The sequence below is a fragment of the Emydura macquarii genome, unplaced genomic scaffold (assembly GCF_026122565.2).
Source record: "Emydura macquarii macquarii isolate MOO-44397 ecotype Brisbane River unplaced genomic scaffold, CSIRO-AGI_Emac_v2 contig_1253, whole genome shotgun sequence".
Lineage (NCBI taxonomy): Eukaryota > Metazoa > Chordata > Testudines > Chelidae > Emydura > Emydura macquarii.
In genome coordinates, this window is record NW_027131390.1 from 77,422,334 (window position 1) to 77,447,118 (window position 24,785).

At 38.1% G+C, this 24,785-nt stretch overlaps 2 long non-coding RNA genes across 5 annotated transcripts in view; both read left to right on the forward strand.

The window, feature by feature from the left end:
* The first annotated feature begins 5,472 nt into the window (after window positions 1-5,472).
* The window catches only part of LOC137154175 (uncharacterized), a 65,896-nt gene continuing 46,583 nt past the window's right edge, over window positions 5,473-24,785 (forward strand). Inside the window, exons 1-4 of one of the 4 annotated variants that reach the window (XR_010920125.1) lie at window positions 5,481-5,509; window positions 17,966-18,065; window positions 21,822-21,942; window positions 22,545-24,078. This is a non-coding gene — a long non-coding RNA (uncharacterized lncRNA). Of the gene's footprint in view, window positions 5,510-17,965; window positions 18,066-21,821; window positions 22,414-22,544; window positions 24,079-24,785 lie in introns of those variants that run through there. The other 3 variants (XR_010920123.1, XR_010920122.1, XR_010920124.1) reach the window with 3 other exon arrangements.
* LOC137154174 (uncharacterized) lies at window positions 7,345-12,188 on the forward strand. The gene is made up of 3 exons (XR_010920121.1): window positions 7,345-7,418; window positions 8,699-8,899; window positions 12,094-12,188. It is a non-coding gene; the product is annotated as an uncharacterized lncRNA (long non-coding RNA).

A 24,785-nucleotide genomic window follows, 5' to 3' on the forward strand; every position in this document is an offset into this window, starting at 1 on the left:
CAAGATGCTGTCCTCATTTTACCATTGCAGCAGCTCTCACTCTGTTCCAGATTCCACCATAATGTCATCTTCCAGCTTGCTGCAAAAGGCTACTGGTGAAAAATTCTTCCATTTAATGAATTAGGTGTAACTGTGAAAGGCTGTTAGTGATCACAGTCTCTGCTATGAGTTCCACTTAGTTAGACAGCTGGTTTTGAAACAAAGGCCAGTTAGAGGAGTGTGTAGTTTCTGTGACCTCTACTGCCACTGTTGCGTGATGTTTTCAGCATTACTGGAAAACTCTACAGTAAAACAGCCCTTCCCAAATGACTGCATGGAGTCCATATTGGTCTCCATTATAACATTGGTTTTCTAAGATCACCAAAGGCCTTGCTTCCCTTTTTTTCTTCTCTCCCTGCTCCTCCTCCTCCTCCACTTGAAAGAAAATAGTTAAAAGACCAAATTCTGTAGTGAAGGAACAAGAATTACAGATCTTACAGTAGATATTACACCAAGAAGCACTGAAAACTGTTTTAACTCTTTCTCTCATATTTCAACAAAATAAACTCCTACTCTGGGGAGGGATTAAGAGAGTGACTCAGAATGAGTTAGGGTGGGAAGCCAATGTAATAACTTGAGCACTAAACCCACAGAGTATGCTCTCTCCTTGCATAATTATAGCGAATCCCTCATTGCTGCTGGTTAGCCAGCAAAGCTACGTGTTGTTTTTAATTTATTTGAATATCACTATCTACACTGCAAATGACTACACTGATCGAGCCACACCCCTTACTACTTGTATTGGTTGAGAGTGGATTGGGAGCAAGAACTAGGACGTTTGTGAGAGAGTCCACGGCATAATAAAGAAAATGGTCTGACTCTTCTCTTTTGATCCCATCTTTGTTTTTCCTTCTTTATTTCTGGTACTGGCTCTAAATGCTTACAAGACTATATTTGGTTAACCTCCGTCAGTCATTGTCAAGGCATTTATTTAATTTTAAACCTGTGCTGAAGTTACTTGTGGGAAGTTAGTAGATCAGGTATTTAACCCAGCAGTAGTAGGTTGGTTGGTTGGTTTGTTTGTGTTTTAAATACACAAGCCCCTGGCAGATATTTTAACTATGTAAAAATGTTTCCAGAGTTTGAGTAAACTGGAACAGTAAGAAGAAGGTAAAAATAAAAACTTTTAAAAAATTCCAAAATGTAGAGGAAAAGCATCACATTTTCTTCACTGGTTTAACCACCAAGAATAAATATATAAGTCTTTCCAATATATTATTTTCTATAGATTCGGTTTGGCATTCTGAAAAAGCTGCTCCTGTGATTTGTATGTCAGATGCAATTTTCTTAATTTTGTAAAATCTTTACTACTTTTAAAAACACCTAGAAAACTTGCATTTGTAAATCTGTATTCTGAGTTTTTATTGAATAAGACACCATGACAGACAAAGAAATAGGAATCTTCCTTCTAGGAATTCAAGAGGTGCACCAGTCTTGTTCAAACCTCTGGATCTCATGCATATTGTCTTAATAGCCTCTAGTTATAACCACAACATGAAAAAGCTTCTAACAACTTTAGAAACTTGAGGAGCATATGGGGCATTAGAGTAAAATGTTTGCATTGTATTAGGAATATGAATAAAAAGGGAAATAATGAAGCATTTAATTGGGCTTCAGTACTTAGTGTTCCTGATGCTGGGCAGTGGAGGCTGGAGAAGATGGTGTAGAGACGGCATAGCTGTCTCTAAGGAATCTGGGGACACCCCTTGCCAGGGGACTTGCCATCTGTCCTCTTTGGGAAGCTTTCAGGCTGCTTTGTGTTACCAGAGTGGTACAAAGCAACCTTATCAGAGGTCAGTATCTAGCCCTGAAACTGCACTGGACCTTGCACAGGAAGGGATATATCCTTGTGTTTATAGCTTAAGGACCCATGCTGGTGTCGAATGTTAACAAATTTCAACCTATGTGAGTCAGCGTCGACAGTAAAAAGTTGGGGGGTTTAAAATCACCCTTACTCTGTTTATGACACAATACCCAGAGAAACCCCATGGACAACCTAATGTTTATATTGAATGTTCCATTTCCATCAGTCCCTAGAAAAGCTAAAGATTCTTAGTCAAAATAGCTCCTTAGTTTTATAATTAGTGGTAGAGATAGCTGGAGTCAATGGAAAATGTCTATTATCCCTTGTAAGTTCACAGGAATTTCTTTTCTTATATAGGGATGCCTCACCTTTCCTCTGCTCTTTAGTGACTGCTAATATAAAAGCTTGCTCTGTTCTGTTTGACATCTAAAGGATGAGATGTAGGGAAGGGGAGGAGAACTTTCTGAAAGGAACATTTGTTTAAGGGGAGACAGACAGATGGAGAAGGTTCCTTACCATTTAACCATTTGCTGCACAACAACCATGGTGAATTAATGCACAGTCCACGAGCTGAGCTCCAAACATTACTTGAAAAAAAAAATAGTAAAAACGTTTTGTTTTATTTTTAAGGGCTTTTTAAAATCTAAATATAGAACAGCATGTTGGAGGCCCAGTGCAATGTGAGTTGCCTGACCACTGTCCTACAGGCCTAGCATAGCTTTAGTTGCTTGCTTGGCTATTCTGACCCCTGTAGCATGACATCTTCTGGTTGGCAGAGATGAATAGGACTACTGTGTAACTGGCAGATGTCTCCGTTTCTGCATACCACGGCATATAACGACGAAATACTCAACATGTATGCTTGCAGCTGCACATAGATAATGGTGACGGGAACAAGAAGTTATCCTTGCACGTCTGGGGGTACACTTTCATTACCAAAGGGCATATTTTTACACTGCCCCTCCTATCACCATATGTTGTTTTGATGACCCCAATTATTATGGTGAGAATGGAATGTAGTTAAGGGTGAAAACCCAGTGTAGCATATATGATGAGGAGTAGAGAGGTAATTAGGTAAAGCTGTTTATGGAAGGGTATAAGAAGTTACCACTTAGCCAAAGGGGTGTGCTCTATCAACAACTGACTCCACAGGAGGTGCTGTTGCTCAGACCAGAGGATCCACTGACTCCCTGGTGGGGCCTCTGAAGAAAGCTGCTCCTGTATACAGCCTTTTGAGTGACTGCTTAGCTCTCCAGGCTTACTGAATATGATATATTGTAGTTAATTTTAGGCTTTGTATTCAACTAGTATATCTATAGAAAACCTGGCACATTAAACCTTATTGATCTGCAAATTGGGTGTACCATATCTCACTGATCATAAGCACCCAGTATCAACACAGCACATTAGTAATTTGGGATACTGTACTGCATCAAGCAGGGAGTAAGAGTGGGATTTTCAACAGTGTTCAGCATTGGCCTGACTCAGTCCCAGCTAAAGTGAATGGGAGTTTTACTGTTTACTTTAATGGGAAGTCAGTGCTGAGCACCGTTGAAAATCCCACTGTAAGTTTTATTTTGCTCATAGTCTGTTGCAGCACTTCAGCTCTCCAAGATGGCAGCTATCATAAGGAAGCCAAGAGGTTCTTATAAGTTTGCATATGTGATATACTTATAGAAAATTACGTATGTAGCTCATATTACCTAGGGAGGCTGTGGAATGTCTGAGTCATGAATCCTTGCTATGATCTCAGCTTTGGAACGGTCTTTGGGAGGACCCCTAGGGGTCTCAATCTTCCTCCAGGGCAAGCCACATGGCTTCACCGCCTCCTTAGCTTGGACCTCTGGTCCTTCAGCACCCCTGCTTCACCCAGTGAGCTCCATTCAGCAAGTCTGACTGAGGCAGGCTCCTGAGGGAGACTTGTACAATCCTAGGGAGCAATGTACCTCCAATAGCATCTGCAATGACTCTCAGCCAGTATTGAAAAACAGAAGAGACTAATGGCAACTGGAAAACCGCATTGGAAGTCCTTGGTTAGCATAGGGAGAAGAAAGTTTACAGCATAGTCCATCCTAGTCAGCACAGAGCCCAAAGCCCTATCACTCTGACCTCTGTCCTAGGTCAGGTGTGTGCCAGTCTTAATTGCTTGCTTCCTGCAGCCAACACTTAACTTCCACTTTACCCTGCCCCCCCCCCCCCGCCCCCCCCCCCTTGCTGCCTGTGTCCTTTATTCTCCAGCTGGACAAACATGGCTTGGCTTCCCGCAGAGAAGTGGGCCACCCATGGTCATTGGTTGCTAGGTACCAAAGTCCCGATGATAGGATTTGTCATTGTCTTCTCAAAAGCTCCATTGATACCTGGGTTTCTGGGTTTTCTGGCCCAAGCCCCAGACAAATAGGCTCCATTCACACCTGGGTTTCTGGGCCTCTGCAGAGAGCAAACAACTCTTTCTGCCCCCTAGGTAACATTGCAGCACATAGGGGAAACTGAGGCACACCTAGGTGTCATAAAAGCTATTACAAAAATTCTGACTTCATCACACCCTGTCACTGGAATTTTTTAAGACTAGGTTAGACAAACACCTGTCTAGGATGGTCTAGGTATACTTGGTCCTGTCTCAGCATGGGGTGATTGGCTAGGTGACCTCTTGAGGTCTCTTCCAGCCCAATTTTCAATGTTTCTGTGTTTTATATGTTGGACTATCATGAGACTCATAAACGAATATGAAAATGGCCTCTTTCACAATGGTTCACAAAGAAACATTGTTTAAAAATGGCACATCTCTGTATGTGAATCATGTATGTCTTTTCCTTACAGGTGTGTTACTCGTAAATATCTTCCTGTCTGGTGGCAGAAATCTGTGATGGCATTGTTCAGATGGCTGCCACAGCTGAGTGATAAGAGACAGAAAAGTGAAGCCCATATTAAATAGGTGTGGAAAAGAGGGGCACAGTATTTTCAGCTGTAATGAAAATTAATACATTAGAGAAAGGGTATCTTTCAGGATCCAAAATGTTACTTATGTAAAAACAAAGTGAGTCCTGGGGAAGATTCAACTTTAAAGTGTGCCTAGGACTCCAGTCAAAGCTGAAGTGAGCTAGGATCATAGACTCATAAGTGCAGTGAAGGGAAAGAGCAAAAAAAGTTAGGAAGTAAAGTAAAACTATAGAAAATAAGGGACTGTAAAGTTTCCTGCAGAATTTTAAAATTTAGTTTACAAAGTTCTAATAGCAGCTTCATAAGAAATAAACATCTTTTAATAAATCCCCTGTTTAAGACAAAAAGGCTTCTAACTGAAATCTACCAATTGAGTCTCTGTCTGGGTTGCACTTCTAACAGTCTAATAGACTCTTAGAACTGGAGTAAGCTCTTAAAGCTAAAACTAGCTCCTTAGCTAAACAAAACTTTTAGGTTGGAGTTAAGTTTTTGAGCTATATTAAACCCCAAGTTGGAATGAATTCCTCAGGACTGAAACAAAGTTCTGGCTAAACTGAGCTGACCAAGTGCTAAAGACCAGCTGTGTAGGTTCTTAGCCTTGCATCTAACATATGTTCTGTTTCTGACCAATCAGCCCCTTCCACCTGACTCAAAATGGAGTTTCTCAACCAGCAGCAAACATGGCCCTTTCCCAGCTCCAAAGAGAATCATCTAACACTTTATGCTAAGGTAAAAATACTTAAATACATTATTTGATGCTAAGGGCAATTTGAAGGAGGAAAGGAGAAACCAATCCTGCAGATATTAGTACACTTAAGCCTTATTTTGTGATAAAAGATTTTTTGTTTTTAAGAATTCACCTGGAACTCTCTTATTAATACAAATATAGTAATCTTTTTAAAAGAGGCCATGAGAATACATATTTGTTTATAAATAAGCTGGATGAATATTCTGTAAATGCATTACAGTGCAGTTCTCTAATCATGGTAAAGTGAGCCACTGCCACTTTTAGCTCACCAATGTCTATCAGCAACAGGTTAACATAAATTATTTGGAATAGTAGAAAGTGCACTGATAAACTTTTTCTTATGAAGCACTGTCTAGTGGTTAAAACACAAGAGTAACTGTTAGGAATGGAGCTGACATCTCCTGGATCTCTCAGTAAAGTACTCTGTGGCTTAAGACAAATCACTTAACCTCTCTCTACCATCTGCAAAATCAGGATAATCCTACCTCTCCCAAGAGGTGTTGCAAAGCTTAATTCATTGAAACTTTGAAAGCATTCTGAGATGGAATGTTCAGATGGAAGGTTGCATAGAAGAGTAAAATATTACATTAGAACTTGAAAAAGATGCACCTCAGCCCTTTCTTGGAGTTTGCTCCAATCAATTCCTGGGCTTTCCCTGGGTGTTTATATGACAGTGGAATTTATTGTCCTGTGATAATATTGTATTCTAATAAATATTCTATTATCCAATGATGATATCTCTTCAATTGGTTAGGGATAAAATTTCACTCTTAAAAAAACAAAAACCCTTCCATAACAAATATCGCAACCCACACTAAATCAAGTGCTCTGATATCATGGTGAGGGCCTGGCTTCGGAGGGAGGGGGAGATGGGAGGAGGGAGAGAGAGAGGGGGGTAAATAATTCATAATCATGCACTTTACAGGCTTAAATCATTTTTGTCAGTGGATGTCTGTCTCAATATGCATGTTTTCTGTATTACTGGTTTCTTATACCTTTTGGATGAGTTTCTTACTCTGACAACTTCCCAGAATGGCAACTATTCATGCTAGACTGCTGGATATGTACAGGTGAAACTGATTGTCCATGGCTGTGTCAACACAATTTGTGTTCCCTTAAACTTACTGCAAAAGGCCTCTTTTCCCTCTTTATATGCTAGAAACCGTTTTCATAACAAGCAAAACTGAGAACTCTTGACTTTACTGTTCTGAGAGATGGTTTAAAATGTGATGGAGGTTGTACAGGAAGATGAAAAATGTACGCCCATGTTATGTTTTCTCAACCTTTACAGCCTTGCCTGAGATTTTAGGTACAGAAGATAAGATTGCCTTTTGCTATTCAAAGGCTTCTTCTCTGACATTTACAATGACATTTAGACACGGATTAAATATTTCGTTGATTATTTTAAAGATAAGCATTATTAAATGGAGGGACTATGTATGTGGTAAATCTTTTTAATAGGAATGCATAATTCTCTCAACAAATGGCAAAGATCTATCTTCTAGTGTTTTGATTGTACTCACATAAATATTAAACAGTTATGTTTGACAGTGTAAATACAGATATCTGTGTATGAAAGCATTTACAGAACAGCCAAAGAGTTATGAATTCTTTGCTGATGTTTTTACTAAGATATTTAACAATGATATCTTGTCCAAAAGATAAATGCACTATAGAAAACAAAAGTGAATTTTGGGAAGTACCAGTTCAGTTAATTTAAAAATACATATGTTAATTAATCACTCCCAGGGTCAAATCCTGAAATCCACTCCAGCAACCCCTCAGTCCAAATTTATAAATATTTTGCTTACATAAAGGATGAAAAGGTGATCTATATCACAGGCCTGGAGCCACACAACAATATGCTGTGATCCTGCCATATATCAGAAGGTAAGCAGTGTCAGCTGTTGCTTAAGAAAAAGCATTATATTTGGCAATCACAAACTTAAAAACACCTGGGTTCCTCTCTCACTGAAGGAGAGAGCAAAGCTACAACTGATTTACTGGCAGACTTTACTGACCATGACTTGTCACAGTCACATTAACAAAAAGTAACAGCATGTGCATATGAATGTGTGGTTCTAGTTGAAAATGTTGTGGTTTAAATCTGTGTCTGACTCATTTAATTATCTGAGCCATAACTATGGACACTAGCGTTTGGGAAGCCGCAGTATATTTGCCGCATCACATAGATGTGCTGTTCCTAGTATCTGCTGGATACATGCATGGAATCTGTGGGTCACCATTTTAAGTTGCACTACCCCTAACTATTGAGAGAGTAGGTCTCTCAATTTGGGCCTTACCGGACCTGATTTTTCAGAGGTGCTGAACCCTGTAACGCTTACTGATTTTATTTATAGTTGTGGTTACTCCTAATCTTTTAAAAATTAGACCCTGTGTGTCATTTTTGGTGTTCTAAATTAGGTCCCTTTCTTGAAAATCAGGGTATAATCATGCAAAAAGTGTGTTACTGATTGTGTTAAGGTCAGATTTCTGATCTGGTTCTCTGCTGGAACTAGAAGATGCTTATTCCAGGACAGTCCTCATACCCAGCTCTTTACTGTTTGGGTGCATCTGACTATGCATGCACCCAGTGACTCAGGCATATATCTGGTTTTGAAGTGCCACTTGGCTTCTCCTTCTGCTAATTATCATGGTGATATTGGTTGCACACTACCCTCTACTAACTCCTTGACTTTCTTGCTTCTACTGCTCATTTAAAAAAAAAAACCCAAATTTTAAAAACTGTTTTGTTTCTTCTTGAAAGGGAATCGTCCTTCCTTCCACTTGAAGCTATTTGTGCTAGAGCTAGGGGTGCAGGAGATAAGTGGTTTCCATTATATACAGGATTTACAGTTTGGTTCAGTGGCTTTCAGCACCCATACTATAAAAATTGTCTCAGCACCCCTGGTTCCAGCTTGCAAAGACCTCTCAGAATGGCCATTGGAAAACTTCCCATGCCAATGATAGCAAATATTTATTTTGACTATTTTTCATGATGCTTTTGCTCTTTACTAACTCTCTTTGCAAATAACATCATGATTTCCTGCATGTTTGTGAAACAAGAGTTGTGAATATTGGCAAAGTAGATTAATGGGTTTTATTTGGATTAGTGTTTGTGAATACCATTTGCTGTTTTCACCCATCACTGCTTATAACTTCCCCTGCAGTTTCAATTGGATTCAGTATTCTTCACTTTCTGTCCTGAACTGCTGGGTAATGTAATTTACAGCTAAACAGCTGTCAAGTTTCTTCTCAAAGGTGAATGCATTTCAGTGGTGGTAGCTATCTCGCTATATACATACAAGTCTGTAAAGCAGTTGGGGAAAGGAGACATATTGTTGGAGGATAAAACTAAGAATTGTTTAGAGGTAAGTCAACAATCATGGCTGATTGCTCAAGTTACTGCATTTTAACAAATAATATATATTCAGTTGTTCAAAAGATCTTGTTGTTCAGATGGTCCTTTGTTAAGTGATTTTGATAGGTGGCATTAATTTAACAGATTCCCACAGACTGAGACCATTTGGTGAGAAGAATAAATTTCCAAGGGTGATTTTTCTGTGTTCAGTATTATTTGATTGAGGACCTGATCCACTGAGGAATGGAAAGACACATTGACTTCAATGAGCTTTGGATCAGGCCCTAATATTACACTTGCTTAAACGTGTGATCCCATGACTGACCTTTCCAATCAGGTTTAGGCTACATAAAGACTGCTTATTAAAATTTACATTATAAATGGCTCATATAATTCATAGATAAAAATGACTGATTGTATTAATCAGTCTGTCCTGCTGCCAGTGAGTGAGTGTTTCCTGTAATATATTTTGAGTGTTTTTAAAATACTTTGGGCTTATTTCACATAGCTAAGATAAGGGTGCCAGTAGGGTTGCTGTGTTCTGGAATGTGTTTGCTACCAGGGATGGGGGAGAGATTGGCACATCCTCCTCTTGGTGTTCTTTCCCACCTTTAACAAGGCTAGAAGATTATTAGCCTCGGAGTACTATTGTCACAGACCTATAGCTAGATGTTTACCTGAACCATCAGGCAACTATTAAACTGGAACTAATCCAGTTTCTGATAGAGCTTCCTATTTATCGGAAGAACTCAGAGTCCTTTTAAACTACAAGAAAATCGGGTGGTTCTATTAAACAAGTGATTCCAGAAAACTTAGTATTTATCAATGTCAGAACAGATATTTATTTAAACATTAAAAAAAATCCCTTATCTTGACTTACATTATTTTTCTTGATATAAGATACCTGGGAGAGTCCCAAATAAATAGAAAACATAGTATTTAAAGAAGCCATTTTATGCTCTAAAGGCCATTTGAGACATCCTGAACATTTATCTCATGGTTGTGAAGAATAAAGTACAATGTACCCATGTATTAGGATCTGAGAAATTTCTGGCTATATGTAGAACTACTATGTATTTGCTCCTGCTACATTATGCCCCACATGATAAAGGGTTGTGTTTCTAATGATGGCAATTATAGCACTAAAGAGCTTGGCTTTTGAGGATGGCATCATAAAGAAGCTTAAGTGCCTATATTACCATTCTGAATGTCTTTAATTAAACAGAAGAAATAAAAATAGGAATAGTAAGGAAAACAAGCACATTACAAAAGTCATTGAAATGTTACTCTACAGCCTCTTTTAGGATTATGGTCATGATCCAAAACCCATCAAGTCAATGTATAGTGCTACCCAGAAGAATTTGACAGTGGTGAGGAGCAGGCCTGGGGCCGGTGGACCCCCCACAGTTACTTGGAATTGCTGTCTATTTCTCCCCAGGAGCTGACTACAGCACCGAGGTCCTGAGAGTGACTTTGCTGTTGTATATGAGATTAGAGAGGAGCTCATAACAGTTAGCACCCGTCTTGGCTACTCAAGCTATGATCTGGATATAGGACCCTCCCCCTCCGTTCCTCCCCTCCCCCAGAAAACAAAGCACGTGGGACATGACAAAGAACCCCAAGATCCCTTTATGCTTGCTAAAGTCCAAAACTGCCCTTATGCTTATATACCTTAATGTCTATATGGGGTGTATAATTTAATATCACATAGTTTAAAAATACTTCCCCAGTCTTAATCTCGTAACCTTTACATCTCTTTAGATGTCTTTCTCCTCTTCCCCTGCTCCCTCATATACCTAGTATATTTCAGATTCTCCTCATTCACACTCAGCTTGACAGTTTCATTTCAAAAAACAACTCTTGGTTCCTAATAGTGCATGCTAAGACTTATGATAAACTTTTCTGGCCTCATTTCTTATGAAATAAAAATAGCATCAGAAAAAAAACATATCAGTGTAACGATACCCTTCACTGATTTTTCAATGGGGACTGAATCACAGGAACTCTGAATTTAAAAACATGAACCTCTGTGGCTTGAGCTAAAGGACTAGGTCCATTAGGAGATTTGTGAAACTCTTAATATCATTCAGGCATTAGTGGGGGACAAAGAGAGATACTGGGTTACTATGGATCAAACATAGCTCAACTATTAGAGGGGTACACAGACACCCCGTGCTAGTGTGTTATACTCCCCTGGCCAAGGAAGATTGTCCTGAACATGAGAGATTCATGCCAGTTTATATCCTTGGAAAGACCACCACTTGTAATGTTACCCTTGGTTGAATCATCTGCTGGAGTTGCATCTGGGACCTCTTGAACTAAAAGCATGAGTCTACTGCTTGAAACAAATGGCCAAATTCATTGAAGTGGCAGAGGAAGCAGACATATAAACCTATTCTCATTGGACAAGTGTAGCTTTGTCTCTCTCTAGTGGCTGGATCACATAAAAAGGCTCGTGTCCACTGTTGTGAACAAGCTAATGGACCTGCTCCTTTAGCTTATGTGGGCACACGTTTTTACATCCAGAGGTCCTAGGTTTGGTACCTGCAGATGGCTGACCCATTCAGGGTAATTGTTACATCAGTACTGAACAATGAAGATAAAAAGAGGATAAAATTCAATCCCCCCCTCCCCCCCCCCCCCCAGTGCTACTCAAATACACATTTCTGGAGTACTGTGCTGTAAATAGTCCTTTGATTTCCCCCCACCCCACAGAATTCATGTGGTAAAATGCAGATTGGCTCATATATATATCACAAAATATATACCAGTTGCTCCCCTATTTAGATGTATTTTACACTTTAACAATACATACACAGTAACTTTCCTGTCTCTGATAATTCATATTTGTTCTCTGAGCAAAATATTGATCGTCTATCTACAGTTTGAATTTGAATTGGATGCAGAAGAGCTTGTCAGAAGTTTTTTTGTCATTGTTTTTGATGGACAATATAATTTTCATCAAAATTGAAACATTCCCATGGGAAACATTTTTATTTTGGAAAAATTGCATCCTGGAAAACTTTAGTTGAAATGAAATTTCAGAATGTTTGGATTTTTATATTATTTTTACATTGTTTCATAACATAAGTTGAAGTAGTGCATATTATGTGCTACTGCTAACATGTCATAATTCATTTATTTTTTAAATCATTATGGACAACTGCTACTTAATACTGATGGAAACATTTTATCGTTTTCTAGATCAGAATGTTTCCTGTTTGTAATGAAACAGTTGGATCGAAATGCACTACTATTGCTGGCATATTGTGAAACGAGAACCAATAAAATACAATGTCAAAACAAAATTTCTAAATGTCAAAATGAAACTGAATTTCAACCAGCACTAGTATACACCGCTGTTGACCGTTCTCAGCCACTTGGCTAAAACTCCTGCTAGCCTCTATAAATGCTCAAGACCTGATTTTTAGAATTACACACCTAACTTACACATACACTCATATTTGTATATACAAATGTGCAGTTAGATGTATATCTGATGTGTACATGCAATTAAGATAATTACCTTTGCAAGTCAGGTTCACAATGGCATGTACACAATTTTAAAAATCAGGGCCTATACTGTTTATAGAATTTAAAGAGAGAAAATGAATCCTCCTATAATACTGTGTATAATTTAAAAGGCCTTAAGACCCTTGGGGATTCATATACTTGTATGGACTTCATTCATTCCTGAACTGTATTTAATATTCAGTATAATTCTAATTTTTATTTAGATTGACACAGCTATGAACAAAATGAAAAAAATTCTCATTGGGGATGTTGGATAATTCATGTTTAAGTAATTTGTGATCCACATCACTTTGATTTTAATTCTAATTGACCTACATTACTTTAGGGCATAGGCAATAGGTTTATTAAGGCTCCCCATTCACCCAACCTTTTTCTAGCAGCAGGACCCATGTGTCTGAATATAAAAATGTAACTTGCTGCAACCAACCCTGACAGAGTATATACCAGAGAGACACTTACTTCCCTGAAGCAAGACTCATAAATTTCAGTTAACTCCAAAGAGGTCATGCAGCTTTTAATCAATACTTTTATTATGAGTTACTATTTCCCTCTCCCCTCCAGATATAACCCTTCCCAAACCTCCACAAGGCCATAGAGTTAGGAGTCACACGTGCTCTGGTAGAATATTAAACTTACCCTGTGGCTGGATGGACAAGTGACTGCTTTAAGGCTCAAATTGCTGTCCATAACTACTAGCTATGTGTGTTAGAGCAACACTATACCCAGGCAGCTGACAGCATTATTACTATGGCACCGTCTTCAGGGTTGCCTGCCCTCTAGAATTGTCCTTGAGTCTCCAGCAATTAAAGATTAATCTTTAATTAAAGATTGTATGAATGTAAAGATGGTATGAAACCTCCAGGAATACATCCAACCAAAATTGGCAACCCTAACTGCCTGTCTTAAGTGACTAGAAAAAAAAAATCTAAGGATGCCTAATATTTCCAGCTAGGCTAGCCTTGGCCAATATTTTATTGATGTAATTTAAGATTTCCTTATCCTTCCATTTCCTCTCTTCTGCTGAAGAAAAGCTGGGATGTGCTTGGCTTTTCTATTCATTGGGCCAGACTATTATGCACAGGCCTACACTGGAGAGATGCAGAGCCATCTTGCCAAAGGGGAGCACTGACCAGCATTTCGACACAGCAACTCCGAGTTTCCCTGTGCACAAGAGGACAGCAGCTTCTGTTACAACTCTCTGTGGGGTGCAGTACTTGATACTCCTTTTGCTGCATCACAGATCCACAGGCTGGCGCAGAGAGAGGCACAAGCACTTTATGGGGCCCGAGCAGGGAGCACTCCGTGCATGGTCTGCCATTGGGTGCGTGTGCAGAGGAGAGGTGAGCTGCCTTATATACCACCTTCTCTCTCCTCCCCCTGTCCTCTTGCCCATTCTAGTTGCCAAAATTTGGGATTGTTCCCATTCAAAAACTTGATTTGGCCCATTATGTAAGATGCTAAGTCCAGAATCCAGCTTCTCCAAAGTTCAGTGGTACTCAGGTGGGGGGTCTTGGTTCAAGTCCAAGCCACTTACAGCCCCATGTACTGCCTGCCAAGAAAGCATCATTTGACTGCTCTGTTCACATCTCCCTAGATCTGGCTGTTTATATACAATGGATAACTATTAAAGTGTCACACTAACTTGCATAGCACCAGAAGAAGAACAAATGCTGAACGTTAAAGTTAAATTGAACTTTAGCATGGGCTAGATATGTCCTGGCATTAGTGTGAACATAAGAGCCTAAGACTTGCCACAACAGATCAAGCCTTTTGTTCATCATACCCTGAATCTTGATTCTGGCACTGGCCAATACCTGGGTGCCATTCAGCAATTAAGAGGCTGTTGGAGCTGGATATAAAAGTTGCTCCCATGATTATTAGGTGGCTGCTGGACTTGGGAGTGTTGGGGAATGCCAGTAGTTTGTTATGTATTCAGCCGTGAACTTGAGAAGTTGAATTACCTAGCTGCTATGATAACACAATAATAACAGAACTTGTTCTATGTTTCAGTTCAATCAAGATAGTTTCATTAAATAGAACATTCTTTCTCTGACATTCCTTTTCATGTACTGTCATTCAATTAATGATCCCCATTACAGATGGTCATATTATTTGGAATGAACAATATATTTTAAAAAATTAAGCCCTTTTCTCTCTAAAAATGGTGTGCAAATGGACTGTGATTTTGACAGTTTTGTTTGTTGCTTGCAATTATTTGTACACTTCATCCAAACAATTCACCTCTAGATGGCTAATTGAGTGTTTGTTGGGGTCTTCATTTTACACTGTTTGTTTGCTACTTGTGTTGGGTAATGGGGGACCAAAGCCACATAGTGTGACTTCTGCTCCAGTGTGAATAAGTATCTTGCATGAACATGCCTATTCATGTGAACAAACATTTTCACAAATACAAGCTTCCCTGCTAACAAAGCTTTATCTATCTACTTGGTCAAGAACAGCAAATAAAAGGTGTTTGTGCTGTTGAATTATATATTCAAAATACTGTCTGTAGAATTTTCCCAGATGTATTTTTTGGAAATGTTATGTTATGGGTCTCCATGTGGGGAATTGTGTATATGCAAGCCTGGTAGGTCAAAGCATTAGCCGGTATAAGTCAACACAGATCTATTAAAGTCTGCAGAGCTAATTATGCTGATTTACACCAGTTGAAGATCTGTCCCAGTGTGTTTATTGACCCATTCTTTGGTACAATTATTCTTGTAGGAACAATGCCATAACTTCCATTGTGCTACAGTGCATTGTTCTGAAGCATATCTGGTTTTATTCCTTAACTAGTACCAGGGTCTTTCACCTCTATTATTTTAACCTATCTCAGTTTTATAGTGAACAAAAGTCTTTTTCATGTCCTTCTGTTCTGTGGCCCATGTGAAATGAGTGCGTTTTCTGTTTCTCTCCTTCTGGAGAGTCTGCATCTCAGAAACCATGAAAACTGACCTACCCTAGCACATTTCTGGCCTCATTTTCAGAGGAACTGAATATTAAAAGGATATGAAAACTGAAACCTCAGACAACTACCCATGGTCCCTTCAGAGGGGTGAAGGGGTACGGCAGGAGAGTGGAGTGGAGAAGCTTGCTCCTTGTGCCGTTTAGTACCTGTTCTGTGGACAAAAGCAGAACTCCATTCTGCAGATGGGTATATCTGGCACCGTTCACAATCAGACTAATATATAAAATCATGAATATGTATTGCTGCTTGGAAATCAGCAAGTAGGCCACTACAAAATGTGCAGGTACTACTGAAGAAATGCTGATCATGCATATATTTCACCTCCATCTCTTTAGTATGCAGAGTACACAACTGTGCTGTATGACATCTTTTCTAGGTACATAAAGGTGCCTATTTTTTTTTTACAGTATAAAGGGAAAAGAACACCGGCCTTGGCAGGACAGGAACAACTGTATGTTCCTAACCAAAATGATAAAATCAGCCCCCCGAATGACTGTTTTCTGGATGTTGTCATTTCAAGAAAGGCAGAACAGTGCCATTGATCAACTTATATATGAGCAGGAAGGGGTAATCGCTAACTGACATATTAGGTGGTTTTTTAAACTGCTTGCTTAAGTGTGACCTAAATGTAGAACTTTTTCAAATCCATGTTTAAGAGGTGTATGCATTAACCCCATTATTTGTTAGTAGGATTTGTATGAGTGCCTTCATCACAACATATTGAAAATGTACCCTATAGGTCTAAAACCCATTAGCCTTTTTTGCAAATTGATTTCCAAAATAATCCACAGTATGTATAAAATTGTTCTTACATACAAATTAGCTTTCAACGTGTCTGAGGATTGGACCCTTGCTCCTTGTTTGTTTTTCAATAAACAATGTCCTGTACCTGGGGTATTCTAGCAAAGCAGTAAAAATGGCCAGTATTCTAACTACATTATAGCACCGAAGTGGTTCAGCATTTTTATTTTGGTAAACTGTCTGGGATGAAACCGTGTGTGTGTGTGTGTGTGTGTGTGTGTGTGTGTATTTTTAAATCTCAAATTCACCCATCTATAATCTCAAAATTGTGTAAACAGATGAATTATAGTACAAAATGCAGGCAAATCATTGTTAGCCAAAATGGAAGAGATTGTCCAGAATATCAAAGCATATTATTAAAGCCACAAACATATTTCTTAGTTCAGGATGCCATAGCTGCTTCTCTTTCCTAGGTTCTGCACACACTGGTTGATCTGATAAGAAAGTATGTCAGTCTTCACAATTTAAGGATCAAATTTAGTGCAGGTGTAAGCAGGTATATTTTTAGTAAAGTCAGTTGTGTTACACCAGGGCTGAATTTGGCCCTAAAAGGGCATATTTTTCTTTCTACTTGAAAATATTATTTCAGACATCAGTCATTTGACACCTTTCCTACTTATAAACAAAAACTAAAGCGCTAAAAGTGAGCAGAGGAAAATATTCAGACTTGCTGATATTTGTTTGTGGGGTGTCTTTAGTTAAATATTTAGAGACCTCTTTACATTGAGGAAGAGAGGGTGCTTATTTTTGTCATTCTTTTGGCTAAAGGCAATTTAAAACCTGGGATATAGTTTAATTGATGTTTAAACCTGACTTCTTTTGGAATGAATATTGGGCTTTAATCATAGAGGCACTATATCATGACCAACAATTGGGGAAGAATGGAGTATACAGTAGATACATTTTCCATCATATACACCTTCTGGAAAGTAATTATATAGCAACTATTTAAAAAAATAACAAGACTATAGAGTGTTTTTTGTCCTCAAAAGTAAGCTCTTCTTCTTTTGGGAAAAAAAAAAAATTAGTTTCCATAAAAGAAAAGAATTTTGCCTTGGGAATCCTATCAATTCAACCACTATTTCATTCTTAATTTAGTGAAATTGAGTCTCTTACTAAATTCCTCATACAAAAAGTTCAAAATGGAGACCATAAACATGACTCAAGTCTCTATTTAGTTTATTCCTTTTTCAAGAAAATAACTTTCCTTAAATCCTGCTCTTAAGATATGAAAAGTGTCAGCTGAATAAAAACTCTGATAATCTATAGTGCTAGAGAAGTTGAATCCTGACATTCAATCCTTGCATTTTATTACTTTGAGGGAAATTGTTTTGCAATTTTGCTGCAAACATTAGGCTGCTTTCCGGGGGGGAATTGTAGGAGCTAGTTTTTACAGCACAGGTAGCAAATTTACTACATTCAGTTGTATGACAACTTTACAGTTTAGTTCAACTTGGAATAATATCTTCTTTCATTAGGGAAATCAATGTTGACTGAGCAATGATTAAATTTCTCTCTACCCAGATTTCCTGCCAACTCTGAAAAGCTGACATAAACATCTAACCTCTTCTATGTTGAAACAGACTGAGCTGTGATAGTCCTGTAAGCTGTTCTGTGTAGGCCTGTGTGGAACCCCATTGATTTTAGTGGGGCTCTGTGCAAATCAAAGGGTCTGAGCGTCGCAGCATTGTTTTGGGCCTTAGTTTGAACTAATATTAGGAGTAATAGGTTTATTTGAACAGCTGTTTAACAAAAGCCTGCTTTCTTCTTCAGGTGTGACAAATAAGTCTGCAATTTCCAATCTCCCTTCCTGGATCTGACTGACTGCCATTAATAATCACTGGTTTTCGGCAGATTTGTCCTGACAGAGAAGGTAGGAAATCAGTAGTTTCTTGAAGATACGTGATTGGATTCAGTGGGATACATCTTAAAGACAGTGACTAGAAAGTAATACTTGAATGTAATTAAGAGCTAGTCTTTTCTCTTCTAGAGAGACAATTAAGTAGGACAATCTCCTAGCCAAATCCTATTGCAGCTTGTGTATCTTTTCGGGGTAAAAGTAAAAAACACCTTTTTATAGAAGGCTGACAGGTCTATTGTTACAAAGCTGAAGTTTTCTTATTGTATATGAAGTCTGATGAAGTAATTGGAATGCTCTAACACAGCCTGGCCATTTAACAGGCTCCTTTCTTCAGTCTCTCTAAACAAGAAGACATTTATTAGTTAAGTGAGTCTATCCTAATCCTATTGAATTCAGTGAAAAAAACCTCTTTTTGATTCTAGTCAGAGCAATACCGGGCCTAACGTGAAAGAAATGTACTCTTTCAAGGTCTCCTTGCAAATAGATATTTCAGCGAGAAGCAGACTTAGTACTCAGAATTGAGAAGTGAATTATGTTACGACTGTAAATTTAGACCAAGCTAGTTCTAAACATTTCCAACCGTAGGAGTGACCACTCACATCTTAGCAAGAGTTGACGAGTTAGATGATATGTGGACTAAAGATATATCGATCAGATTTTGAAAGATTTGCAGATACATGAACAAGGTGGATAAGATAAATTGCCAGGCTACAACCACATCCCATGGCAACAGACCACAGTGGTGTGCCTTAATAGTTCTGTTGGTGGGAGTGTTGAAAGAGTGGCCACTTGATCCATGATTGCATAGATTTACTGGCTATAAACCCCTATCCCTGCATAGGGGTGTGCAGGCCTGGGGGTTCCTAATACTAATCAAGGTGCTAGAGAGGCAGCTACCAAGGGGCTGTGGATATGGTCTGTGTGCTGTCCTAGCTGAGGTGAGGGGCAAATGTCACTTATAATGAATAAATGTGAATATCCTTGAGATTCATTGATACCAGGTAAAAATCAACCTTTTTTGTTGTTTGTTTGGTTGTTTTTTTTGTTTTTGGCTGGGTGCTCAAAACACAATTTGCTCTTTTTTTCTCAAGATACATGTTTTGTAGGGTATTTTGGTGACAAGTCTCTGTGATCTAATAAAGTTTAGAATTGTATTTTCTGTCATCAATCAGTTTGGCTGCAATACCTCTGAGGTTGTTTTGAGGGGTTTTTAGCAATCACTTTTGTAAAGCGATTTCTCATTCCTAGCTCTCTCTTTTTCCAGTATATTTTCACTTAGTAGGTTGAATTCCTTTTTGTGAATCACTTTTTCTCCCAAAGGAACAATAAATTGATGGCAGCAGAAGACAACTGCCATCTCTCTCTTGCTCTCTTTAACACATGGTCTCACTTTTCCTCTTCACTCTAGTTTTTCTACTAACCAAACAATTCTCTGTAACAACAGGCCTCAATCTTTTCAGATTACCCAATTTACTTTGATATGTTTCATATTTCTTATTCATATGGTTTAAGAAAATTCTCTCAATTGAAATAACTACTAAGTGTTTTCCATTTTACTAATCACACACAATACATTATTGATTATATCTATACTTGATTCTTAATGTAAAACAATGTATCCTTAAATGAACTTTAGTTTGTCTCTAATGTACTTATGAAACAGTCTTTCAAACTACCCAAATGGAGATTTCACTTATGACATTTGTTCTAAACTAGTAGAACCAACAGTAGCTGAATAAATTCAAAGGACTGAATATATTTGTATAGTGCATTTTTATCCAAACAGTTCAGGTTAGGTACTTTTGATGTTCTGAAGAAGTTTGAACAGCAAACTAATAGTCATATGAATGCCATTGATTTTCATGAATTTAGACACTATGTAAGCTTTCCTATTACACATGGATGTATATTTTCAAAGATAAAGTAGAATCTTTCTATGTATCAGATCTCATCTTGAAATCAATGGGAATTTTCCCTAAGTAGGGACCATAGGATTGGGTCCATCATTTGAAATGTATAGAATAATAGTTTTTGTTTTTAAGATCTTGTCTACATGGGAAAGTTTTGTGGTGTTTTTGTTTTAATACATACATTAGGTTGTACCCAATCTTGTTGCAAGAGAACCCATTGTGTCATTCTGGTATCAGATCCCCCTCCCTCCTTATTTTGTGTTTAACTTGTGTCTCTCTGGAAGGTGTTTAAGCTAAAACAAAAACAAACCAAAAGAAAGCTGCTCCTGCCTCAATCACCTTATTGGCAATCTGAATACAAAAAAATTAGCAAGAACAATTATACAGGTTACAGAACTATTTAATCTCTTAAAAGAGAGGCTAATTAAACAAGCTATTACATAGGTGGAAATGAGGACAGAGTATGGAAGATTAATAGATTTCAAGGCCAGAATGGACCGTTGCGATCATGTAGTATAACCCTTGTCTGGTCACAGTCCTGCCTTTATTTTTAAACCCTCTCTCCTATTACGCTGTACTAAAGTTACATGGTTGTGAAATCTTTGGCTGCTATTTAAAACACTGATGCTCATCTGGTTTTCCTCCTTCAATGCAAAGTGCATTTGATTTTTCTGTAAATAACAGAAGAAAAACCAAACAGATGCACAGAGATAACAGAGAGTTACATTGTTACCTATTTTCATGAGAAACTAAAATATGTTGAACAATCCAAAGGAAGGATAAAGCAGGCAAAGAATAAAGAGAGAGAAATAGAAAATGGGTATCTGTTTTTGTGCAACCTCCTGAGAAAATAGTCAGCAGCTAGCTGTTGTATGGATGCTGAAGAATTCACTGCCACTGTGCTTGGTGGTCTGAGTATTTTTTGTAAACCCGCTAAAGGGCTTACTTTTACTTATGACTCTCTCTTTTGGCTGATGTACATCTTTTTGTTTCTAACTTCAACACCCTCCACGCATTTTCTATAATTACATTTATTCTTAAACTGTGGTTCTACTCTGAAAAGTGACTGAAAATGTCACCTTTTACTCAACAAATCTGCTCCGTGTCTGTTCAGAGTCATGTCTGCTGAATGGCTGGTATATTTTACTATTTCCCCTGCTCCATACAGCTCTGCAGAGCCAATGCAGCTATAAGAGACGGAGATAGATTCTAATCTGGCTGGTGCATCATCAGTCAATGATTGTTCTCTGGTCCTGAAAGCAGCACAGAGCCAAAGCACTAGTGTCAGCACACAGTGTTTACTAAACATCTATGCAGAGAGACAAGTGGGGGTGGGGGAGAGAGTGAGTGTGATGAGGCAGAGAGGATGTGACCTGCATGTACGTGCTTCAGTGTAATCCAATAAGCCCAAATAATGGGCCAAATCCTAAACAGGTGTAAAGCATGGTGGCTTCGTTGATGTTCAGGGCACTACACTAATTTACACCAACTGAGTGTTGGGCCTGTATGTGGTTCCCCCCTCCTCCCCAGTTACTTTTGTTGCTATCCTAGAGTAGTAGCTTTATTGCACTGGATTCTTGTCTTTCTGCCAAACTTCAGGGCCCTTTCCCCTCAACTTAAGTTGCCTCAGAATTTAGACTCAGGTTGCTGCAGAGCAAGGGACCTCGACTGTGTGGCAGTCTGGAAATTTACAGCAATTTTCATTTAAACTAAGAAGTGGAGGTTTTGAATGAACTAAATATGAAAAACAAAACACTCAGCGCAATAGGTCATGTTTTTTATATTAAATTCCATTTATTTTTCAGCAAAACTTGTATTTAAATTTATTTTTTTTAAATTGTATTCATTTATTTTTCAGTGTCTGCATTTTCAGTTATCAATCTCCATGCAGATTTTTGCATTAACAATGTATAGCTGCATAATAGAAGAGGTGGATGGGGAGAGAAGAGAATTGTGATATTTTGTCCTTGGAAAGTTAAGTAAGTCTTCCAGCTTGGTGGTTCTCATGGGGAAAAAAGAAGTCATTGTCCTAATTTTCAGGTGGTGTGTGGTTTCATTGTTTCAAGTAGATGAAAATGAAATAGTTGCTGCTGTAACTGTTTAAAGGCAGTTCTTTGTGCTTGCTTAGGACTATCGTGTCAGGGCGGTCTTTTACATGGTCTGATTCTCCCATTTAGTCTTATGTGATTAGTTTTGTCCTCACTTTACGGTAAACTAAAATACCACTGCCACCATCAGTCTGAGCCCGAGTCAAAACTAAAAGTCTAATTTAAAAAAAAAAAAAAAGTAAGTTTAAAAAAAAAAAAAAATGTGAATCCCTAAATAATAATCTAGATAATGTCAGTCTGGTTTGAAATATAAATCTGAATAGCACTAGTCTAGGCTTCCGCTAATGTTGCCGGCTGCTGTTCCTAGCTGCTCACTATAACTGCATTCACAAATGTTCTATCCTTTCAAGACAATGGCCTAGCAGGGTATATCTGAACTATATATCAAATCCTGGGTTGTGCTTTGGTGCATATAAGTGTGTGTCAGTTTTTGGTTATTTTCATAATGGCAAATCCACATTCTACCCCTTCAGGGCTACCGATCAAAGAGAATAATATTCTTCACTAAGAACAGAAAAATCCTGAAAGGCTGGAGACCTGGGGGTTAAAAGTACTTACGCCACTTTTTGCTACGGATTTTGTGGTATTTAGAGGCAACTACTGACTTAAGAAAAGGAAAGAGCCCTCCTCATACCGTACCTGTGCAAAGTGACCTAATGGGTTCTCCATTTGTACACTGAGATAATGGGTCATTCCTCTTTATCACAAGGCCAATGTGTGAGTTAAAGCATTAAAACCATCTGAATGGTAGGTAGGTGCTGTAGCCTGATGAATTTGACATCAATATGCTTAACTCGTATAGATTAGAGGCAAACATGCCCAAGAATTCAAAGATCCAGAAATGTTTAACTCTTATCTACCATCCCTGAGGATAAGTGTTCAGAAACAAGGGCCAGGATTGTCTTTAACTGCTGAGAGGTCCAGCATGGCATTTTCTGGCTCAGCTCTGATGCTCTGTCCAGATCCTTCTCCTTCCCCTACTCCTGAGGCAGTAAAGCAAAGAGAACTGAACTCCATCTCAGCACTGCTGTCCCAGATGTCACTCAAACCACCCCAGCCTACCTATTGTTCTTGTTTGGAGGACATAAAAGCTGACCATCTTACTTGCCCAGAGGGCACTTCTACTGGTCCTTCTGGGATACTGTTGACATCCAAACAACCCATTCACCCTTGGACCACACTTATTTCTATGGTTTTCACAACTGCAAGGTCTGGAAGACAATTAAATGAAAGTTCTTTTAGATTGGAGCTCTAATTCTGGGGAAGAGCTGGACTATGTGGCCATGGTATCACAAATACGCATGGTCCTGATCACGAGTAAACGAAGTATTGAGTTCAGGAGCTGTAGCTGTGGGTCGCTGTTGCTCCCAGCCTTCATCTGCACAAATGAGCTGTGACTGTCAATAGCAAGACCATATTCTTACTCCATTATACTTGTGTCACCCTACTGAATTTGGCTATAAATGTTGATACCATGCAAACCTGGAAAAAAAAAATCACTGGAGGCAATGATCCATCAAAGACTCAATCCTGCTCTCAGTGAAGTTAATTGGTAGCTAAACTTCCCTTACAAAGGAAGCAGGACTGAGTCCCAAGTGAGCGTACCAAGTCACTCTTATCATATATACGTTATCTTGATTTTTGCTTAATGAATACCTCTGGGGGGAAAAATGTAAACTTTGTTAAAGATACCCTTTTCTTTGGTTTAGAACTCTTCACAGTGGAAATCAATTGTGAACAGGGAAAAAAACTCACAAATATCAAAAACATGTTCTTTTACTCAGAAACAATTGCTTCCTTGTCTAAATGCTATATGGAAAACTTATGCAAGTGGTGTTTAAAGCTTTTATGAACTGGTCTCTTAATGACTGTAAAAGTGATATGCTTTACATTTCTTTTGTATGGTTAATATCAACCATTTTTCCATTTATTTTCATTTTTAAGTACTTTAAATTCTTGTCATAAAATGGAAAAATGGCTTGTCTATTTAAATGTACACAAAAAGGTTAGAAGAATTACTCATTTTTTTTAAAGTAGTCTACATCACAGTAATCTCTTTTAATATGAAACTTCTACTATATGTACTATTACTGGGCTTTGTTTCCATTTTTCACCTTCAGAAATGTTTTACTTTCTAAGTTAAATTCTCAGTGCATATTTTTAACACTTTTTACAACATAAAAGATCCTTTTATGTGTTGAAGGGGTAGACAATGTATAATTTTCAATTGCCAAGAATCACACAGGAGAATGTATTACTGAAGTATTTGATTTTTTTTTAAATATAAATTATCACGTACAGAAAGAAATAGGATTTCGTAACGTGACTTCTGTCTGAAAATAGCCCTAGCTGCAAAGTTAAATAACTTCATGATATACTCTTTCAAACTGATCATACTTTTTAAAATTTCAATTATGGTTCTGAGTTTGATATCAGTCAAAAGTCCTTACCACAGACAGAATGTAACTATGTGTTCCTCTGATACTATTACTGAAGCATTAACATATAAAACAAAGCACTATCAAGGCTAAATGAATTGAAAATGTCAAGTTAATAGAATAGAGATTGACACAGAGATTATGGGGAGCATGGTATTAAAATTTTGTCCTAGTCTCAAAAGAATTAATACACATGTTAAAGCATTTAAAAATAAATAAAACTCGTTCACTTTTTTTGACATGCCTGTGAATTTTATTTATCACATTGCATAAACC